Source organism: Paramormyrops kingsleyae, chromosome 1 (assembly GCF_048594095.1).
Source record: "Paramormyrops kingsleyae isolate MSU_618 chromosome 1, PKINGS_0.4, whole genome shotgun sequence".
Lineage (NCBI taxonomy): Eukaryota > Metazoa > Chordata > Actinopteri > Osteoglossiformes > Mormyridae > Paramormyrops > Paramormyrops kingsleyae.
The window spans coordinates 40993317-41016547 of NC_132797.1; the positions used below are offsets into that span (position 1 = coordinate 40993317).

At 43.6% G+C, this 23231-nt stretch overlaps 1 protein-coding gene across 3 annotated transcripts in view; it reads left to right on the forward strand.

Moving 5' to 3' along the window:
• LOC111855588 (E3 ubiquitin-protein ligase Midline-1) overlaps window positions 1–23231 on the forward strand; it is a 71905-nt gene that overhangs the window by 5115 nt on the left and 43559 nt on the right. Inside the window, exon 1 of one of the 3 annotated variants that reach the window (XM_023834751.2) lies at window positions 19171–19267. The exons of the other annotated variants lie outside the window; for them this stretch is intronic. The gene's annotated coding sequence lies outside the window, so the exon portion shown is untranslated. Of the gene's footprint in view, window positions 1–19170; window positions 19268–23231 lie in introns of those variants that run through there. 3 annotated transcript variants of the gene reach the window in all.

Below are 23231 nucleotides of genomic sequence, written 5' to 3' on the forward strand. Positions count from 1 at the left end.
GTCACTTGGCCACATTCCTCCCCCCCTTTTAAGACGCTGACGGGGATGTATCTGGATCGTGTTTCATCGCTGCGTTGTTCACCAAATTACCATGCGAATGCGATTTGAATACGCGCTAATGCGGCTATTTAGAATGTGAATAGCGATCTTCGGGTGACAGCGGTACTACACGCCCCCAATGCAGGTAAAACAAAGTAAGGTGACATGGTTTACTTTTTTGCCGATTTAACCTAATTTTAAAAACTTTAATACTTCCGACAATGGATGTTTTGAAAAGAAGACAGATTACGGATTTAGTCAGTGTTTTTTTTCATGTTTCTATAATAAGATTTCAGCGAGTTATGAACTGAAATACACGAGAAAGTTACTCGGCATCACCGACGATGCCGTCTACTCCAGAGGGTTAAAGAGCTACATGGTGGCCGGGCCCCGGGGGTGGACGAGATCCGCCCAGAGTACCTGAAGGCTCTGGATGTTGTGGGGCTGTCGTGGCTGACACGCCTTCTCAACAGTGCGTGGAGGTCAGGGACGGTGCCGCTGGATTGGCAGACCGGGGTAGTGGTCCCCTTATTTAAGAAAGGGGACCGGAGGGTGTATTCTAACTACAGGGGGATCACACTTCTCAGCCTCCCTGGGAAAGTCTATTCCGGGGTACTGGAGAGGAGGGTGAGATCGATAGTCAAATCTCGGATTCAGGAGAAACAATGCGGTTTTCGTCCTGGCCGTGGAACACTGGACCAGCTTCATACCCTTGTGATGGTACTGGAGGGGGCCTGGGAGTTTGCCTATCCAGTCAACATGTGTTTTGTGGACTTGGAAAAGGCTTACGACTAGGTTCCCCGAGGTGCTCTGTGGGGGGTGCTTCATGAGTATGGGGTTTGAGGTCCACTATTGTGGGCGATTCGGTCCCTGTATGAATGGAGCAGAAGCTTGGTCCGCATTGCCGATAATCGGTAAGTCGGACGTGTTCCCAGTGCGGGTTGGGCTCCGCCAGGGCTGTCCTTTGTCATCGGTCCTGTTTATAATATTTATGGGCAGGATTTCTAGGCGCAGCCAGGGTGTTGGGGTGTTCAGTTTGGTGGCCTCAGGATTGCCTCACTGCTTTTTGTGGACGATGTCGTCCTGTTGGCTTCATCTGCTGGGGACCTCTGGGGCTATTCGCAGCCGAATGCGAAGTGGCGGGGATGAGGATTAGCACCTCCAAGTCTGAAACCATGGTTCTCAGCCGAAAACGGGTGGATTGCCCTCTTCAGGTCAGGGAGGAGGTACTGCCTCAAGTGGAGGAGTTCAAGTATCTTGGGGTCTCGTTCACGTTAACAAGTACGTTAACATGTACTTACTATTACAAAATAGTAAATGAACTATTTTCTAATATTTATGTAACCATTAGCGTTCCAAAGGGAATAAATTTTGCAAATGGGATTCGCATCTTGTAAAGGTACAGTAAGTATGTATATAAAAAGGAACGTTTCCATAAGAAAGCCAGGTTTTTAAGAGATTTTTTAACTGATTTATATTATATGTCTTGAACTTTCCCCAAAAACACAGTAGAATCTTCATGAACTAAATTTTTCTTACCAATTTTGCACTTAAAAGCATGAAAACTTATTTCGCAGATGTGCGAAAAAATTGCAGATGCAAATTCGCAGATGTGAATTCGCGAATCACGAAGCGCAAATGAACTAGGACTGGCTAGTTCATTTCATCACTTTTTTAGGTTCAACAAATACTACTCCGGGATGAGGTCCATAAGAATTTTTGAATGTGAATTTTATATTCAGTTGTAGAAATAGCTACTTGTAATTAATGCCAAGATACATCTGCTCTGTTCCACTAATAATTATAGAAGTTATTTTTCTCAGTGTGTCTGCAAACAAAAATTAAAGACTATAATGCTATATATGAATTCATGATACAGGTACTTATAAAAGCATGTGGTAACTACCCCTCATGCCATACTTGTCCCATCTTGCCTGTCATGTCCACGTGATTGTCCTGTCTCTTCCCTGGTGTGACCCTAACAACCCACAACTGTTACTTATTTGTCTTATCTGGCATTCCTGACCCTTGAGTTAATCACTCCCAGCTCCCTCTCATTAGCTCCCTCGTTAGTCTGTTATATACGTGCTTCCCAGTCTCCTGTGTTTCCCAGCACAATCATTGATTCTTGTTGCCTGTGATCTTCATTCCAGCCCCCCACCCCATTTTGATCCCTTGCGATCCTGTTTGTTTCCATCCTTTGTTCAGTTAGTTAAAAAAAACTCTTTTCTGTTTCACCAATACGCCTGCCCTTGAGTCCTTCGGCCTTCAAGGCGCTACAGAATGACTGGACTCCACGAATTGCCCAGCGGCTATCACTGCGAACCTTTTGTGCTACAAATCTCGGCATGCACGCTTTCCACTACACCAACATACCTACGTCAGCACACCATGATGGGTTGAGAACAACCCACTGATGGACTTGCTTGATGACTCAGATGATCTCGAGGAGCCTTCTACCACGCGGATTGCCTCGCCAGTGTTGACCCTGTACTGGTCACGACATGTGGCAGGAAACCAGAGGTCTGCGGGCCAATCCTGGTGCGTAAGGTAGAGTCTCACGGATGCATGACTCAAACAAGTTCCCTGGCCTCCCTGGAACTAATAGTTGGAAGAAGTGATGCCTGAGTTGATCCTGCCCAAGACTCCTGATTTGGCTAAGCTTGCTGCTGTTTCCGCACACATCACTTCATAAAAGTCCACCACTTCTTCGTGAATTGAGGCCGCTCTGCTCGCCAACACCCAGTGCCCAGCCCAGGACAGATCGCCACCGCACCTCCAATGCCTGTCCTAGGTGAGGCTTTTGCCATGCCTCTAGGGCCTTGCGCAGTGGGGGCTGCTACTCTATCCGATCTTCAAAAGTCTCGTCTAGGAGGGTCAGTACCTGCTCTTCCCAACTTTTCTTCTGCCATGCCTCTAGAGTAAGGGTGGGCAATCTTATCCAGAAAGGGACATTTCATATGTGGGTTTTCACTGCAATTCCCTAAGTAGATTACTAATTGGAGGACTGATTGGCTGAAGAGTCCTCACACCTGGGTTTGAACGACTGACCTAAAAGTTATCCCAAAAACCTGCATACACAGTGGCCCTATGTGGATAAGATTGCCCACCCCTGCTCTAGAGCCTGTCTTCTCCTTAGTCGTGCTAAGGGCCGCTCCTCTCAAGTCCCAAGTCCCAGGCTCCCAGCCTAAGAAGAGGCCACATCGCCTGCACCTGGCACTACAGCAGCCATGCCACCCAGTCCTGACTCCGGTGCCCCGGTTTCACCCTGTTCACCTCCAGGTGTCCCGCCGGCTCCAGCCCCATCTCCTGATATTGCACTGGCAGTCTCCTCATCTCCTGATATCCTGTTGGCACCTGTCTCCTCTCCTGATGTCCTGCCGGTGACTGCCTCATTCCATGATGAGGTGCACACCTCATCTCCTGAATTATCACCAGCGGTCTCCTCTTCCCTTGCTGGCCACCGCCGGCCCAACACCCTACTCCCCAAAAGCCGCCAGCCTGGAGGGGATGGTTGTGGAGGAAGGTACTCCAGAAGACCGAATGGGACCCTCTGGATTTGCCTTGAGTCTGCTCTGGTCCCAGTTCCTGGGGTGTCCACCGCTATTAGCTGAGGTCCAAGGGCCTGGCCAAGTCTTTCCTAGTGGGGGAGACAGGGGCACAACATCCATAGTGGCCATCCAGACCTCTATTTGCCTGACATTGCCTACCCCAGCGACCTTCCTGCTGAGGCTCAGATGGGAGAACCTACAGCACCTTCGGCCCTGCTCTCCCCTCAGTGCCACCAGGCCTGCTGGCGCCTCAGTATCACCTGGTCCCTCTGAAGCCCTTCAGTCCTGCAGTCTGGATGGGTCCTGCCTCACCAGGGAACATGCCCAGGAGGACCCACATTCACCGTCCAGCTTCCCAGGGTCTGGGAGACTTCCTGGACATTCCTCATTTCCATTCGTTCTTTCTCAGTCCCAGTCCAGTTGCCCTGTCCTACCTTTAATTTATCTTGGCCTGTGTCCCCTGTGGCCCTCTCCTGTGTTTCTGTCCTTGTCTCTGTGGTTCCTCCACCTGTATACCCTATTCTGGTGTGTGTCTTGCTGGATGTCCTCTTTGCTGTCCCTAGCTTTGCCTGAATCTGTTCCATGCCCCTATTCATGCCCTGTATCTTATCCTGTGTCCTGAGTTAGGATATGTCTGGTGTTCCCTAGTGTGGTGCATTCCATCCTATCCTGTTTGGGGGCTCCGTCCCGCCAGTCTTTTGGGATATCAACCCCATTTGCCTTGTTAGTCCTGCCATACCCTGTATTGTCCAGTGTCTGGTATGTTCCCAGCCCTGTTGTTCTGTCCCCTTCGTCTCCTTCAGACACACTTTGGGGGGGGGGGGGTACTGCCACGTCCTCTCCGTCATATCCACCTGACTTTCCTGACTCCTCCCTGGCGCGACCCTAACAAGCCACGCCTGTTACTCATTTATTTTACCTCTCTTTCCTAACTCTCATGTTAATCAATCCCAGCTGCCTCTCGTTAGCTCCCTCACTAATCAAGTTTCCAGCCTTTGTTCAGTTATAAATCCCCTTCCTGTTTCACCGACATGACTGCCATTGACTCCTTCATTCTTTAAGTCGCTCCAATACTGAGGATGAATATAGAAATAAAGCAAAAATAAAACCCTGGGTGCAGCTTTGCACCGGTGTTTCATTGTTGGTTGTGACAAACTGCTGCAATATCAGCATCAACGCCACCAGGACATTCTAGAATGAGCCAGAGAGGCATAGAAACAAGACAACATCCTTCCTTGTTTACGTGGAAATGCCTGTGTATAAATCTGTGACTCGTGATTACTGTTCTTTTGTAATGGGTAGTTGCAGTGAATAAGCATACAGTTCATTATCACTCGGTTTTTAATGATTATTCAACATCCACTCGTAGTTATAGGTATTTGAAGACACATGAATTTCCACAATGGAAAACATGCATATTTTTTCCAAGATGTATGAGAAGATTCTGCTTTTCACCTGGAGTAGGATGAGGATCATGTCAAGCTTCATCCGTTTTTATCTTTCCCAGGTTATTCAGGCTACATTATCCCAGCTCACGTGGCACAGGTATTCAAAGTATGAGTTCTGTGAGTTTTTGTGCTCAATACAGGCATTGTCCAAGATGGCCTTGGTTATTAATGATTTAAATATCAGAAATTTATTGGAAAGCTTGATGTCAGTCCACTGTAACATATCCTTGAATGGCCACTACTTTTTGTTGCAGAAACATTCAATGCATTAATTTTGTAGTGCATTGTTTAGGAAGTAGCGGGATAAGCATGAGGGAAGTATAATATCTCACGGGGACATGAAGACATGAATGTTTTCTATTCAAATCAGAAAGCAATCATGCTTTGACAGAATATCCCTGGCTAGGGGAAAAAGGTAGGGGAAATCTTTATAAAACTCAACTAATTCAGACAAAGTCATATTGTTCCAATTATAATTTCACATAGCATTCAGATATGTAAATACTTTATCTGTTCTGATATCATTTTTCAAATAGTTATCATTTAGTGATGGCAATCACATATAAAAAGTATATTGAATAGAACAGAAAGTGTTTCCAGCTAAAATATGTTTGACCCAAATCATACTGCATTATGTTTATATATACAGTACATACATATATATAGTGTCTGTCTGCTTTTCACACACGGTCCATGATAAATTCTTCAATGTGGGGGTTTGGTCATACAGACATGACCCTGGCGTTATCCAGCATCCGATTAATCTTTGAGCTGTTTCCGCTGATTGTCCGATATGGAGGCGCAAACCCGCAGACATGAATGATGACTCAAAGGAGGGAAACTGACTTGATTGTGTTTTGACAAGTCTTGGCTCATAACGGTGGACTAAGGAATGTGTTCAGCCGGCACCGGAGCTGCGGGGTGCCTTCTCCTCGAGGCCTGTCATCTGCTCAGCGGTTTTTCCAGTGGCAAGTGGCAGGGGATTTCTCATACAGTGGATGGACAGGCTCTCTCCAGCCTCAACGCGCTTGATTAAGTTCCCCTGCCAACTTGTAGTGTCCCAGTGTTGCAGGGAAATGGCATTTCTATAATTATGTATTCTTAAATGTTTGTAAACAGTCTGAATGTCTGTCCAAAGATGGTCAGGTTGAGAATTAGGATGAATCTGTCAGAACTAGTGGCTGAGAATCAGGATTACAATCTTAGAGCTTGTCGGCCAGATCAAAGCATACTTTGTACATACTTGATGAAAGGACACAGGAGGAATATTACTGTAGCACTTCTGCTTGCGGAATAAGCTATTGTTGTGTTTGGACACGTCTGGAGGCAAAGAAGTTACACCCCTGTCAAGAAGTCAGAAATGTAGCTGCTGGTAATATATGACCAACACAAGTGGTCACGGAGCGTATAGGAATAATGTTTCACTTACAGTTTCAGTCAGCGGTGAACTCTGTTCTCTATGTACTGCAATTAGAGACTCATAGAATATCGCATCCTGTGATTGAGAGTATTAACAGCTTGTGTAATCTGAGCAAAGCAACAGTCAATTTTCTTTTGATTTTCATCAATGACTTCTACTGGTCATAGGCAGAATTCATCTGTCTGTTTTGTCGTCTATTGCTTGGGTTATGGTTCTACATGAGGCCTGGTTCTCCTGGGAAACGCAGTAACAGGTCATCACTGAAACAAAAAAGCCAGTTTTTCATCTTTTCATTTTCTGCCTATCCAGTCAGTGTTAAACTGCAAGCACCTTTGAATTCTGCTCGACGTTCATTTTCAGATGTGACAGCTCTAGTGCTCATCGTGGCAGGCTGCCAGAAAAGCAAAGTGAATGCTGGGGAGAGCCGTCGCTTCGACAATACGTCTTTCTCTGAACAAAGGCACAGAAGCCTCCATTCTTTTAACGGACGATCAAATATTAAAAAGCATCAGAATGACGGGCAAAAGCCATCTGCTCTTTGTAATTAGCTTTGCTGTGTGGTGGTGGATGAGATCTGGGTCAGCCAAGGCTATCTCTTCTGGCAGGTGCTCCGGGGGCCTCTACCAGCGCTCTCAGGCCCCCGCCGGGTGATGGGTGCCAGCTGCGAGCGACGTGAAGCTTCTCCAGCTAGCACTGGCTTTTCCCTCTCAGTGCCAACTGACCTGTAGCCTAGCAGAACAGCCAAGCTTGGCTGGGAAGATACTCATACTTTCAGAGGAGTGCATATTTACCGTTAGGCCATGGAGAGGAATCAGGGACTAAACAAGTAAACTAAGGGCAGGCACTGCGGTCTAATGTCAACAACCAGTCAACTGCTACTTGTCAGGAATGGTTTATTAATTATTTATCTATGTATTCATTTATTTACCAGATTCCTGTGTAATTCTATCCATCTCTCAGTCCTTCCCTTTATCTAGTACAGGGCTACAGTGAGCCTGGAGGCTATCCCAGGAAGCAGAAGGTGGGGGCCACACTGGCCTGGATGCCAGTCCGTAACAGGGCATTATTTTATAGAATTCATGCAGTAAACCATCACATAAATGTTGGAATTGTAGTCTTCTGGGTTTTATATTGTGTTTTAATAGGACAACTTGCTTCAGTTAATAGCATTCCATCATGACGCAATTGTATTCAGTGGTTGTCACTGAATGTCAGTGCTCAGAAATCTAATAAGAAACTATTTATCACAGGATATGATTTCTATTCAGACATAGTGAGGTCTCGGTGCATGAGCACATGGAAACTTCATTTCAACCGAAACTAATTTCAAATTTCTATGCATATTAATTACAAGCCAGTAGACAGGCCAGTGCTCAATGTTTACCTCTAATATCAACATTGTGACTGCAAGCTATCAAAACATGAGGCACACGATTAATTTAGGTGTCCACTTTGGTGCTCTAGTTTGGAAAAACACAGTGACGTTTATTTGCAGAGGTGATGAACTTCATGCATGCCCAGTATAATACCGTCAACTGCTAATGGGGTCTTCAAATACGAAATAGTCCTGAAAAACAAATATAGGATCTCCATGCTGCTCAACAATATTCTGCTGAACGTGTGTAGTTTTTAACAAAGGTTATTTTGTCCTACAAACTTGTATTGAAGCTCGCATGACAATTAAGGTGAAGTTTAATGAAGGCGACTAGGTCATATTGATGTTGCAGATCTATGTGCTTGCTGGCAGATTTATTCTGTGGATCATTGCTTTGTCAGTGTGGAAGCTGGAAAGCGTGTAATGAAAGCTGACCCAAATTTGCTGACCCTTTTTTCCATTCTCACAAATATAGCTGGTTAGCTCTTGTTTATTTTTTATTTTTTGTCCAACACAACTTCTTGAAACTTCTGCTTATGCAGTAAGGATATTTCAGTCCTGTGTTTCTGGGACCTCTAAGGTTGTTCTCTGGTATTACTCACTTACATTATTTATTACATTTATATTTACATTTAAATGAAATCTTGAATTTTTAGTTTCAATTCTGATTCAAATTGTGACATTTCATTGCACAATTCATTCATTCATTGTTTTTCATCTCTAATAGTTACATTTTGCACATAACAAGAACCTAAAGAGAATTAAATTACTCAGACTAAAGGTATGCATTAATCTCCAATAAACTGGCTCCACAGGCTCAGTTCCACTGAATATTTGTCTAAGGAACAGCAATTTATTGGATAAGATTTTATAAATAATGTTAGCTTTATTGTGGACTTTTATTATATATTAGTAACCAGCCAAAAGGAAACATGTCATAATGCAACACAGCAGTGGAGACCCAGTGTTACACAACTCAAATTAAACCTTTCTACATGGATTTCAAATAGCTAGAAAACCTACTTGAGTAAGAAAAGTTATATAACAGGATCTTACATTCAGCCTTTCTATATCAATTGAACAGAGATGACTAATCCTTTCATCTCCAATAGTTACATTAGAGCTTGCAGAAACAATACGTGACAGATGGAGAATACAGAGCTTCAGCAATTTCACTGACAAGTTATGGCCATCTATTGGTGGTGGTGCTCGGCTCAGTCGGTTTAGATGCTGTGCTTGTGATGGGGGGGTTGCTGGTTCAAATCCCAGGGTTCACTGTTGAGCCCCTGAGCGAGACCTTTATTGGCTGACCCTGCCTTTTCAAAATGTATGATAATTATAATTATTATTGATACTTTTGTATGTTGCTTTGGATAAAAGCATCTGCTCAGGAAATAAATGTAATTTCTTGTAAGGTGGACTTAAGGGATGCTCTGTGATAAATGGAGTTCTGTTGTCTTGCTGTGGCCTCACACCCCCTATGTCACGTGTTTGAATCCCACCCCCACTCTGTATGTGTGTCTGTGCAGTTCCTCAGGTTCCTCCCACATTCCTGACACATGTTGTTCAAGGCCATCTGAGGCTCCGAATCGCCTGTACTGTGTGAAAAATGGTGTATAGCGGTGTACTGCTTAGTCTGCGCCCCGCCCACCCCCTGACTGCCTGGGATTGGCTCCAGACCCTCGTAACCCTCACTTTATAAGCATGGATGAATACAAAATAGAATGGATGAGAATGAAGTAATAAAAGATGGCATTAGGGAGCAATTAGAAAAAAACACATATATTATTACATGTGCTAATATAGTGTAGCAATTTATAACTGATTTAATTCATGCTTCGGTTAAACATGTGATTATTCAAACAGACTGGATTTTACATTCATTTAAGATGAAAAGTGTTTTTTGCTGTAGTTTTTGTATACAGCCTTATAAATTGTGTCTAATCGTGTAGACATTGTTAATGCTAGATGTGTGTTTTGTGGTTCAACAGTGTATAAAAGGTTTTGGAAAATGGCAGGCAAGCACTCATGTCTGTGGAGCCTGTGGTCTCCTTGTTAGTATAGTGGTTAATGTTCCTACCTATTGGGTGGGGGACTGGGGTTTGAGTTCCTGCTGGGGAGAGAGGTGTACCATTACATACGATATGTGTGATGACTTGTATATGTGATGACTTTGGGGGTGCTGTGTGACCTGTTGGGGTGATTAGAAGGTCATTGGTTCAAGTTCAATTTTACCACTGGGCCCCTGAGCAAGGCTAGGGACTGATTTCTCAAAAAAAAAAAGTCAATAAAATAAATGTAGTGTAAATGTGAATAGGTTCAGTGAGCTTCCTTGGTGACATGAAAGAGACCTGTCTGATCTGAGCCAAGGTCGTCACTTGTGACATGTGGGATGTGATTGAACAGACTGCCAAGGGCTTCGCTCCCACCACGTTATGGCAAAGTTACCATATTTATAGGCCACAGAATCCAAGCAAACCAAGGAGGAGCCTGACTTACCCTACATCCAGGGCCCCTGTGAACGAACGTGACCCGGAATGTCACTGGTATTTGTTATTATAACAGGTCACAGTTACATCGCTTGCTATAGTGAAAAAAAAACAAATTCATGTATCTGAATTTTTTTGGTATTTCATGTATTATTTTTACAGTTATACAGCTCTGGAAAAGAATTAAGAAAACAGCAAAATTTTCAGTTTCATTCATTTCTTAATTTATGGGTATGTGTCCTTATAAAATATACATTTTTTTGCAAACCCCAGAACGGCTCTTCCCAGTCTCTCATTGATGGAGGGCTTCTTCCTTGCTTTATGGGTCTTCAGTCCTGCTTCTAGGAGCCTGTTATGAACTTGTCCTAGCAGAACACTTCACACTACTTAATGTTTCCCATTCTTTTTGAAGGTCACTTGATGTCACCCTCTGATTCATGAGAAACTGTTGGATAAGTTGACAGTCATCTCTGGCATTAGAAAGTTGCTTCTGCCGTCTACCTGGCTGGTTTTTGGTTATTGCCAGTGTCTACTTCACCTTGTTCTTGTGTACTGCTGTGTTAGAAACGTTGAGCCTGGAAGCAGTGTAGCTTTCTGCCAACAGAACCAGGATTAAATCAGGATTTTAAAAAATGTAGCGTGATCTTTAAATTTTTTTCCAGAGCTAAATTTAGTTATATATTTGTATAAATGGCTGTTTGTGACTCTTTGGTTGTGTTTGATTATTTTATGCTGACTGTCTATGATCACGCATGATCTGGTGCAGTTGCAGTGAAGTGTTTTGCGAGGAGCGAAGGTGATGTTTTCGAGGCTCTTTATGCACCTGCTGCTGTACAGGTCCAGCAAGCCTCTCCATGCACGCTGCCCATGAAAGGTCTCATCCCCAGGGAAGGGGACTGTGGCTGCTAATCCCGAGAACAGCCGCCTGGGAAGAGCCCTGAGGTTCCGGGACAACATCCCAGTTCATCTTTGGGATAGATTTTTTGAGCATGAGACGACTGTACAGCTACTAACCTTTGTGGGGTCTGATAGGACCCCAAAGTCCACTGGGAGGGAGACGGCAGCAACGACATGGGTGCAGCTGCCACAAAAAAGTGACATCCGTATATATAGTTCTCATTTTTTACAATATAAAGTACTGGTCATATAAAAATAACACACGACGTGAATTTGCTGTGAGATTTCAGAGGAAAGCCTTTAAATGTTAAGGCTTGTAAAGGGGGGGTTCTATCAGCTTGATGATGACCCAAAGCTAAAGAAAATACCACCAAATGCAAGCATTTGTCCACCGGTGTACGTCGGTTTAATTCATAGCATTTAGCCGCATGAGCTGAATAAAAATCGATTGGTCAGTATCCTAAACTCTACTCTATGTAAAACATTATTCTTAGTGTGCTTTCTGCAAAGCTATTTGATGCAGGCCTGAAATTTGCAGAGATGTACCCACTATATATTTTTTTCTTGCTCAGTGGGGTGGCCTCTACAAGGATTTGTAAGGCTATCAAAGTTATACAGATCCCCGGGGGGAGGGACGGAGGGAGGAAGGCGATACCAGCCTAATAAGCACTGGAGCCCCAAGGACCTCGCAAAGCAAACTTTCTGCTTCCTCTTGTGAACTTGTTTGCTGGAAGTTACAGCCGTGTCAGACACGCAGTGTAATTCTGGGACTCGAACGCTAGGACAGAAAAGTGAAATATAACCTTTACTTGAAATGCTTCATAAAATCAGTGGTATCTCTGTTTCAGAAACTGCTACATGAAATTACTAGAAGCTGTTTGTCATTAAAGATAATAATAAAAATATTGCTTAGGAACTGGGTCCAGCACCGGCCAGAATCATTTAAACAGTAATATAGAAGAGCTTAGATCCCACAGAATGAACAGGCTTGAATACTTTACAGCAAAGTAAATGTGTCATAGAGATCAAAACTGTGTGTTTGTAGTATACTAGCAGGCTGACCACCATGTTTCATTTGGTTACCTCTGAATCAGATGAATGAAAAGTTATGTCAACAGTATACACAACTGTAACTGTGCATACACTGAAAAACATTGTTGGTTAAGTTTTATGTATAATACATTTTCTGTGTATGTTCCAAATACAATAACTGGGTATTCAAAGATTGTTACCAGATACAGTTGAAATGTGAATTGACATACATAAATTTTTAACCAAGGATATACTTTTGAGAAGAAAACTACTTTTTAAGAATTAAATTTGGTAGAGCAGAATAACTGTTCTGTGCCTGTTTTGCATCTTTAACACGTGTGTGTGGTCCACACGTGCACTGAAGTGTATTAAAATATATTGTGGATTCTTGCTGTTGCTCTGGCATATTGAACTCCATGTTCATATGAGCAGACCTCAAATTCTTCAGACCACAACAATAGTGCATAATCTGTGTAAATGGGCTTCTCTGAACCATTGTTTGACCCGGTTAAGGGGTTTCTTAGCAGGCCAGGCAGAGCCATCAAAGACATTCTTCGACATTACTGAGGGCAGAACATAAAAACATGGAATTCTCTTAACTCGCTAATTCTAAAAACTCTTCTTTGTGTTAATTGTCATAAACTCTTAACAGTCAAAAGGCTGCAACACTGAAGGAAGGAACCTTTCCCAGAGCCTATGGACAATTTTTATTGTTTAACATTTATAAATATGGATGTTAGCATGGAAAGAGTGCATCAGTATTTTATTAATGCTGTACTAGACAATCCGTGTTTTATAATCGTTCTTGACATTTGTGTTTTCTTTTAAAATTCTTTCAGTGAGAAAACATTGTCAGGAAAACAGATGTCAAATACAGACATAAATCTTTCATAATGGATTCATGAGTGTGTCAGGCACGCAGTATTGCATTAAGCATTGTTAAAAATTAAAACAATGCTTTAATACTGTTCTCTGGTGGTCTTGCGCATGACTGCGTAATGAATGCTTTATTTGGACAGATGTCATCAGTGTGAATTTTCACTGCCATCCTTTCTCCTTTAAGTCTGTGACAGCAGTGAAAGCAACTGTACACCTTCCCTGTAAATCCGAGCAAAATAAAACATTAATTACGTTCCCCAGGTTCTGCTGGGACACTGACAGTCCATTCATTATGAAATTCAGTGGTATCTCTGAAGAAGCACTTAATCACTCGGAATATTCCCTTCTACAATTTTAAAAGTATTTATTTGAAAATACTGCTAATATACTGTTTTATAGTTCTTTAGAAATTCGTCCTCAAGTAACATACCTATACGCATGATAATCAACGCATATTAATCACTATTATTAGAACAGAATATAAAACAATATCTTTATTGTTGCTTTACATGTACAAAAAAACTCCCAATAATGCTACATATAATAAAAAATAAGCAATAACAAATAAACAATATATACATTACAGATATACACTATATTGCCAAAAGTACTGGGACACCCCTCCAAATCATTGAATTCAGGTGTTACAATCACTTCCATAGCCACAGATGTTTAAAATCAAGCACCTAGGCATGCAGACTGCTTCTACAAGTGTGGTACCATGATAGGATGCCACCTGTGCAATAAGTCCATTCGTGAAATTTCCTCTCTACTAAATATTCCACGGTTAACTGTTAGCACTATTATAACAAATTGGAAGCAATTGGGAACAACAGCAACTCAGCCATGAAGTGGCAGGTCACGTAAAATCACAGAGTGGGACAATGCATGGTGACGCACACAGTGTGCAAAAGTCGCCAACTGTCTGCAGAGTCAATAGCTACAGATCTCCAAACTTCATGTGGCCTTCAGATTAGCTGAAGAACAATGTGTAGAGAACTTCATGGAATGGGTTTCCATGGCCAAGCAACTGCATCCAAGCCTTACATCACCAAGTGCAATGCAAAGTGTTGGATGCAGTGGTGTAAAGCATGCCGCCACTGGACACTAGAGCAGTGGAGATGTGTTCTCTGGAGTGATGACTCACTCTTCTCTGTCTGGCAATCCGATGGATGAATCTGGGTTTGGCAGTTGCCAGGAGGTACTTGCCTGACTGCATTGTGCCAAGTGTAAAGTTTGGTGGAGGGGGGATTATGGTGTGGGGTTGTTTTTCAGAGTTTGGCCCCTTCCAGTGAAAGGAACTCTTAATGCTGCAGCATTCAAAGCTATTTTGGATAATTTCATGCTCCCAACTTTTTGGGAACAGTTTGGGGATGGCCCCTTCCTGTTCCATCATGACTGTGCACCAGTGCACAAAGTAAGGTCCATAAGGACATGGATGAGTTAGTCTGGTGTGGAGGAACTTGACTGGCCTGCACAGAGCCCTAACCTCAACCCGAAAGATCACCTTTGGGATGAATTAGAGCGGAGACTGTGAGCCAGGCCTTCTCGTCCAACATCAGTGCCTGACCTCACAAATGCTCTCATGGAATAATGGTCAAAAATTCCCATAAACACACTCATAAACCTTGTGGACAGCCTTCCCAGAAGATATAGTTACAAAGGGTGGGCCAATTCCATATTAAAGCCTATGTGTTAAGAATGCGAAGTCATTAGATTTCATGTGTGTAAAGGCAGGTGTCCCAATACTTCTGGCAATATAGTGTATATATGAAACATAATAGTTAACCAGTAGTGAAAATTGTATATTCTTTTTAGCAGCATTAATTGAATGAATTGTAATTATTATTGTAAGTGAACTTGGAAGATGGCCTGAGTATAGGTATCGAAAGCCATAAAAACTACTGAAATGAGAGTCAACAATGTTGTCACAAATCAGCACATGTTAAGGGTAAAGTAATTTCCTCTGAACCCAGCCAGCTGGGAACTCAGCTGTCTGTTGTTCTGAGGGACTTAATTGATTTTAGGAACTTCTTATTTTTATAACCTGGTCATTTTTGTGAGGAGTTGGCTGCAGAGAATCAGTCCTAGCTGGAAACATCTTGCATTGCCTGAGTTTAGGGCAAACAGGAGCAATCTGGTCCCATAGAGCGACAACAATCAGTTTCAGGTCACTTCATGCTGCCAATCCACGCAGCTGATTGGCCCATTATTAATAGGATTTGTGTAGCTAATTATAAAACAGCCCAGAGGTCAGGGGAATACAGATCCCACTGAGCCTGGTGGTGCTGGGACATGAGTGTACGAAGTATCCTACCCTTGAAATCTCTGAGCAAAGCAGGGGGTCTTTCTGACTGCTAAAATAACATTGGGCCATCCAAGGCTGGCTTATCAAGGGGGTTTAAAGCAGCTTCAGTGCTGATCCTCTCGCAGGATATGACATAATCGCTTTCTGCGCCACATACGCAGCAGTCAGTTTCACTCCTTACTTGTAAAGGTGGAACTGGCAGGATATCTTTAAACATTAACTTAGGACATAAGATCTATCTGCATTTGCCCGTTGGTTATAATAAATTTTTTTTTCCAGATTTGTTACATTTTTTCAATACAAAATGCATGTGAGTTGCCTTGTTAGTCTAGGTGATTTTTCTATGTATATATTTATGTGTGTGTGTGTGTGTGTGTGTGTGTATCTCCGGCATCACCATCAGAGCTGGGAATGATGCTACACCTGAGTTAACCAAGTTCCAGTACAAGAAGTCAGAAAGCCATTTAGCAAGACTAGTTCTAGCCAGATTTGTTTAGCTATTGTTGCTAATACCAGTTGATAACAATCACACAGTATTTGTCGCATACAAACAATGCAGCAACAAGTCCACAGATAGCGGCTGGACAGTACTGTGTATGACTGATTTAATGAAACATGAACAATACATAAGTGCTAATAAACAGTATATAACTACAGCTTTCATTTTTGTTGTTAAAGGGTGCAGCCATCTTCAGTTCTGAGGTCATGGCTGCAGAGATTCCTCCGAGTCAGAATTCTGACTTTAAGGGACGTTCCAGCTGAAAATTCCGACTTCCCAGATTAAATGGAATGTGGTAATACTGTGGTGTGCTGCATTTACCTTTACTCCTCCCCCATCCAGTCGATAACTTTTACCGGCACCACCCCTCCCCCCCCCCCCACGGTGTCCTGGTAACGCCGCTGCTCTCCACCCGGCTGTCAGATTGGTTCTTATGCCAGCACTACAGAGGGACACTCTGGACAGGATGCCAGACAATCACAGGCAACATATATGCAAATTCAGAGATGCCAATTAGCCTGACTGCATGCCTTTGGGTCGCACGGCATGGGGAGAACATGCAAACACACTTGACATTGGAAGGTCGGATCGGAGCCCCCCGGCCTCGAGGAGGGACGCAACAGTTGTATCTTTCTTACTCGTATATTGTTGAATAAGAAAACGTACCAAATTTGCAATTCAAATGTAATTGCCATCTTTGCTTCTTGTTCAAACAATACCAGATTGTTTGCTAATTAATGTGAATGCGTCCTTGAAAACCTTTTATGCGCAAAATGATTATTTTTCAGACACTGTCTTTTTCAGTAATCATTTCCCTTCTAACCTAGAAAATATGCTAAAAAGGGCTCCAGTTGTCACTACTGGGAATGTGAAACATCTTTTTTAGTTTTTTTTTTTCTTTTGCTATGTACCTCTAACCAGGTGGAACCCACTTCCAGGACTGGACATTCCAGGAGGGAACACAGGGTACGACAACAGGAAGTACCAGCGGTTAACAAGCTCTGTGGGCTATTTAGGATTCAGACACTAGGGCTTTCTTGCTTAGTCTTATTTGAGTCTCCTTCCAGGACTGAGACTTGATCTCCAAGTTTGGCTTTTTTTTTGTGGGGGGGCTTGGCTTGATTGATTGTGTTGGTTGTTTGCCTCACTTGGTGACTTTTAGGGTTAGCAAGATGACTTGTTGGATTTAAGGTAGCCTGGGCTAATTGTAAGTGAATGAAGATAAAATCCATTTAAATTGGGGAACCTTAAATCCGAGAAGTTATCTAGCTAACCAACAAATCCAACTTTGTGACACAGGTGTCTGGTTTCAGCAGGTGTCTATCTAGCAAGTGACCACATTAGTTTACATTCACTTCTGCTTAATTAATTAATAAAGTACTGAAAAAGTACATTTCTTTTGTGTCATGCTTGGTCTAACATCTATACACAAATGCCTATTTTATTTCAGATAATTTAAATGTTTATGTGCATTACATATTTTTAAATATTGAGGGTGATGTAGACAAGCATGTACGATTCTGGTTTTTGAGTTTGAATTCGAGAAGTGGTCTAGGGTCCTCGGGGAGCAGTTGAAGTCTGCACTCTGGGAGGGGACATTGCTTATGTTTTGGAGTAATTACAATATTAAGCTCTTCGCTGCAGGGGCTTCCTGTGCGTCTGAAGCAGCTGTGGGGAGGCACTGTAGGGGATCAGGGCATTGAAAGGGGAAGTGAATCACTGTTTATAAAAACAAATAAGTGGTCGTCCTGCAAATAGGAACATACTTGTGACTTAAATATGCATCTGCACTTATTAGATATGCGCGACAGAGCCTTCAGCGAGGAGTGGGGGGGTCTGCTGTAAGAGGATTGGCCGTTGAGGGCGGCCAAAGCATGCTAAGCAAAGTGCACTTTTCTCATGTACGCATAGTTTTTATTCCAATGCTGATAGAGCTTCAAATGCTGTGAGGTTAATATCACAATCCAGTCGCCCACTCATCTGTGGCTAGCATACATGCAAGAGCCACTTGTGCTGTGTTGGGGTGGGGCAGGCTTTGGGTGTTAACACTGAGCTGGGGAGAGAGGGGGACAGGTGAATTGAGGTATGCCTGGAACCTGGAGTTTGCACATGGATCCTCAGGTTACCTGTGAGACAGGCGCCCCGGCTCCCTGTGGCAGGAAGTCTAGTAATAGCTTGGTCATATTCACCTTGAGCTTTGGAAGAGCTGCTCAGGGCAGCCATTGTATATCAATACCAAGGTAATTTAACACATGGCTTTGTGTCTGGAGTGGCCAAGAAACTCAGTTTGACTATTTGCAGGTGCAGATATAAAATGTGCTGCAGCAGTCCCTGCAGGGATAATCCAACAAGCTGTCAGTCATACGACAGGGTGGGCTGTTAGGGGTTGGGGTTTCTGTAATTGGGGGGGGACTGAAAATTGTTCTTTTTAGTGATTGCTCTGTTAGGAATGAATGCTTGGCTAACTGACCAATAAATTGGGGCCATTGCTGTTAAAGTTGAGATTTTTTATTTATGTATTTTTACTAGGTTTACCAAGAATGCTCCAGTATATTGAACGTGGTCTAATTACCGTTTAAAAAGGGTCTGAAATGTTTATAAATTGCATGAACAAACGTGATTGAATTTGGTGAGTGTACAGGGTGCTTGTTGTCTGGGTTGGATTTGTTATGGATTGATGTTTATTTTCCCACACTTCTGTGGTCATCCCAAGCGCAAAGCCTGTTTTTAAAGTATAATTATCGTTACCTATTTTCAAACAAACCAACCATGCAGTTGTCTTAGGGTTAGAGAAGAAATGCATGGAATGCACACAAAATGGCGCATTTTCAATGTGGGTTTTGGACGTTTACTCCTTCGTTCGGGTTCTTCATGGCCTTTGGTCCGGGAGTCACAGAGGGGCAGCGGAGTTTATTCTGCTCATTGTGATGCTGTGATGGACCCCGTCCTGCACAAAGCCAGCTTACCTCAAACCCTCATCCACAATGGGCTCTCTGGGGATGTTCCAGGGCTCCTCCTGTGTCTTTGTCTTATGCTGGTTGGGGGAGTGTTGGGGGGGGCGACAGGAGCCCTGCCCCTCCGTTAATGGAAGCAGTGTCCGTGAAATATCCCACTGGAAGTGACTGTTCCCCCCTCGGCTTCACGCTCGCGTGAGCACACAGTGGGGGCAGTGTCGGGGGGGGGGGGGGGGGGGATGTGGGTAGGTGATCGTGTTTTGTTTGCAGCCAGAGTGGGCTGTGTGATGTCCACACGCTCTCGCCTCATTGTCTTCCCGGAGCTTCTCAGAATCGCTCTTCTCTGCTCTAGGGCTGACGTGCCGGAGCCGGTCCTGTGAGTAAGCATGTGCTGTCTTTGCTAAGTGCTGTCGTGTCCCGGGTTCTCAGGTCGTCTTTAGAACTTCTGTTATTCCATGATTGTTGTGACAAGAGTGCGTCGGGTCGTAGGAGTGAGGGTTCAGGGTCCGTCCACCGTCTGTCCAGTGTGGTCTCAATCGTTATTATGTTTTCAAATATTTCATATAATTATGTTTCTGCAACTTTTTTTCTTATAAAGCAAAGTGTACATTTTTATTCATAATAGATTTGTATTGAAAGAGATGACCAGTGTAGTAAAAATATAATAGGCAAATGTCTTTACTTTTATATATATATATATATATATATATATATATTTGTTTTTTTAATTACCATTACTTGATTCATATGCAAATGATTCATATGATTCATTTTCAATTATTCATACAAAAATACAATAAACTAGAGGTTGCACTTAGGTCTAGGTAGGTAAATATTTGGATAAATTGATGGTTCAACTGTTGTAAGAGATTTCTTAGTACCTCATCATTGTACAATATCAGAAGATCTTTTCATTTGTAAGAATAACCTGGTTTAGCACGTTGAAGATTGACCATGTGCAGCCTGTATTGAAATTTTACAGTTGCTTTTTTCTTTTCTTGCATTTTTTTGTATTGTTAAATTCTTCACTGCCAAGCTTTGTACCTATGGTGATATTTCAGATACTACTTCAAATATGAACATAATATTTTCAAAACTTTTGCATCTGGTTGTTTTGATAGAACGTTGATACAAATCATAGATTAAAGATTTTTATTTACAATACCTGAATATCGGACGTCCCGTTCAAGGTGCACCCCAGTGCTGTGTCCCTCTGCAGCCTGGGAAAAACATCAGGCCCCTGCAATCATGTCCAGGATAAACAGTCAGAAAATGGATGGATAGATGAATAGTCAAATGTTCTTCAGTGTATTTACCTTTTTGTGGCATTTTGAGAAACCAAAAGAGGTCTGTCTCTCAGATGCCGTGTGAAGAGCACTTAGAGATACTGGTACTGGTACCAAGCTGGCATGTTTTATGGATGTTTGCACATTTCTAATGAACTTCTAATCGACATCCTCCAATTTATCATGTGTTTAAATGGGCATTGTTTCAATATTAAAAGAAACATAGTCAACAGAAGGCATGGAGAAAGGCTGTTTCTTGGTCTCTTTCAAAAAGAGATCTGAGTCCAGATGAAGAATAAACTCGGATTTCATGTGGGCGATGTGGAGACAGAGCCTTAACCACAGCTCTGAAACACATTCCTGGAGCACTTCAGCTCAAGCTGATTCACAGTCTCCAGTTTATATATAAAATGGCAAATGTCTAACAGTGGCTTTGTCCACAACGTTCTAGAATATTCTTTTCCTTGTTTCCTCCCTCATTTGTCAATGTTCAGGTTTCTAATTGACATTAAGACACTGTAACGGGGCCCTACTCATTTGCCGTGCTGAGTGTTATTGGCAAGTGCCTAAAGAAAGACACAAATATAAACTGGATAAAGGGAAAATAAGCAGAAGGCATGGAATACAAAAGGCATTTACTAGGTTTCTAGCTATGTAATTACTGGGCTTTATTTCTATTATGCCATGGAAATGATAAAATTTTGCAATGGACTGGCTTCCAGAGTGTCCCCTGCCCGATATGGCCTCGGGTAGGCCCCAGGCTCCAGCCCCAGGCCCCAGGCCCAGGCTCCAGCCCCAGGCCCCAACCCCAGGCCCCAGGCCCCAGGCCCCAGCCCCAGGCCCAGGCTCCAGCCCCAGGCCCCAGCCCCAGGCCCAGGCTCCAGCCCCCGGCCCCAGGCCCAGGCCCCAGGCCCCAGGCCCCCCGTACTGGATGCTAGGATGGATTTAAATGTAATTAAATAGGCAAGAAAGTTGGTCACCCTTCCAGGGTTGTGGGTTCAATTCCTGTCCCCTGTTCTGAGTTTCATGTGCCACTGTGATTGTACAGACATCCTCCTGCAGTCCAAAAAATGCAGTTAGATGAAGTTAGTTTGTCTGAATTGGTGTGCTGCTGTTTGTGTGTGTGTGTGTGTGTGTGTGTGTGTGTGTGTGTGTGTGTGGGTAGGTGCCCTGGGGTGGAGTGGCATCCCATCCTAGGAGTTCCCAGCCTTGTACCCTTTGCTGCCTGAGAGAGACTCCAGCATCCACCCTGTGCTATAGGTAAGATGATGTGGAAAGTGGATTTAATACACTGAAATGAGAATTAGGTAAGCAAGAGATGCTTTGCAAAGAAAATAATAAATGGCAGTGATGATTCCCATGTGCTCCATACTGCTTTACTTACCCAACCTGCATCTGCTTCAAGCTTCAGCTGGGCTCTGGCTTTCCTCCTCTGCTCTCTATGATAATGAATCTTTACAGTGAGAGTTACGCATGTGTAGTCTTCGACTTTCATTGATCTTTCAGAAATAATCTCATAAAGTCCTCTTGAATTCCAGGTTAAGATGATAATTGTGGTACTGAGATACCTGTTTTTTCAAACTCTCTCCACTCGAGAATTTTGCTATGGCTCTGAATTCTTGGTTCCTCTAGTGATAGCAGCTAGTAGACCAAGTCGATAGGCGGAAGAAGCACCAATCCATGAAGCTCCTATCACCATGAGTATTTTGGAATGAGGGTATTTTGGTAGTAAGGAGTATTTGATTTTTCTTTTTAAACTTATGTTTATTCTGTTACGTGCATGGAGTCCTCAGGAAAACAAAATTTGACATGAAAAAAACGTAAGGGCTGGATTTGATTTAAAATGGATTTCATAATGAAAATGTGAGATTTCCAGAAGCATGTTACGGGTTCAGGCGGTGCTGTAATTACTCAAGCTAACCAAACGCACGTGAGGAATGGGGGGGGGGGTGTCTGTGAGCTGGTGGTGGTGGGGGGGGGGTGTATGCCCCGGGATGAGCTGAAGTCAGCTGATGAGCCCCTCTTCCACCTGTGAGCCATTCTTACTCTTATGAAACAGTCACTGTTCTCCCGGCACCCAGATGCCGCTGAGCCCCCCCCCGAATGCTCCAGCCGTTGTACTTCCTCTCTTGTTCCCATTTCACCTCTTTATGGGTTACAGCCCCCAAACCCCGTTCCAGCTCCCATCCCCATTTCATGTGGATCCATCCACCATCCTGCCCTTATCCAGGGAAACCTTAAAAATGGCCAATGCCAGCTCACCTGGCCATTTAATCCAGAGTCTCTCTAGCTCATCCATTACAAACATTGGGTTTTGAGCAGTCTGAGGGCAGTTCTTCTTCTCTAGTTCGGTCCTTGACTGGATTGAGAACTTAAGCTGTGATGCTTCTGAATTGCAGCTGCCCTATGATCTGCATAGCTAACCATCGCTTTTGATTAGGCAGGACTGTGCAACAGGAAGACAGCCTACTTCATGGGCCCCCACCCCCCCCCCCCCCCCACCTTGGGCTGTCCTCTGAAACAGTGGTTTTAAGGCAACGATTAGTGGTCTTTGATCACCCCTGATACATACAAGACAGCATGTCAAAGGGGGGTGTCAAGGGAGCAGGTACAGGGTAGGCTGAGCTCCCTCCCCCTGGCTGTATGTGTCTCCCTGGTGAATCCCTCTCCTGAAATGGATCTGACGCAGTTTGACCCTGTCAGCCTGTCAGCGGACGTGTGGAGATCAGTCCACAGGAAGCACAGCAGCCCCCCTTCACACCTTGTGATCCACTGAGCAGATTGAAAGCCTCTGCAAGCTAATGGATTTTCCTCACTAAAAGTTTCCGCTGAAGTGCAGAGCGATTGGCAGCAGGAGAAAACAACTTCAGGGGGGAACTTCAGCGGGGGAACTTCAGGGGGGGAACTTCAGCGGGGAACTTCAGGGGGGAGACGTCATTTTGAACCTGGAAAATATACCAAGAACATGCTGAACCAGGTGGGTGCGGCGAATTGTGACAGCAAGGATACATGTAGCTGATTCTGTATAGTTATGATGCTACCATGGACCTCCCA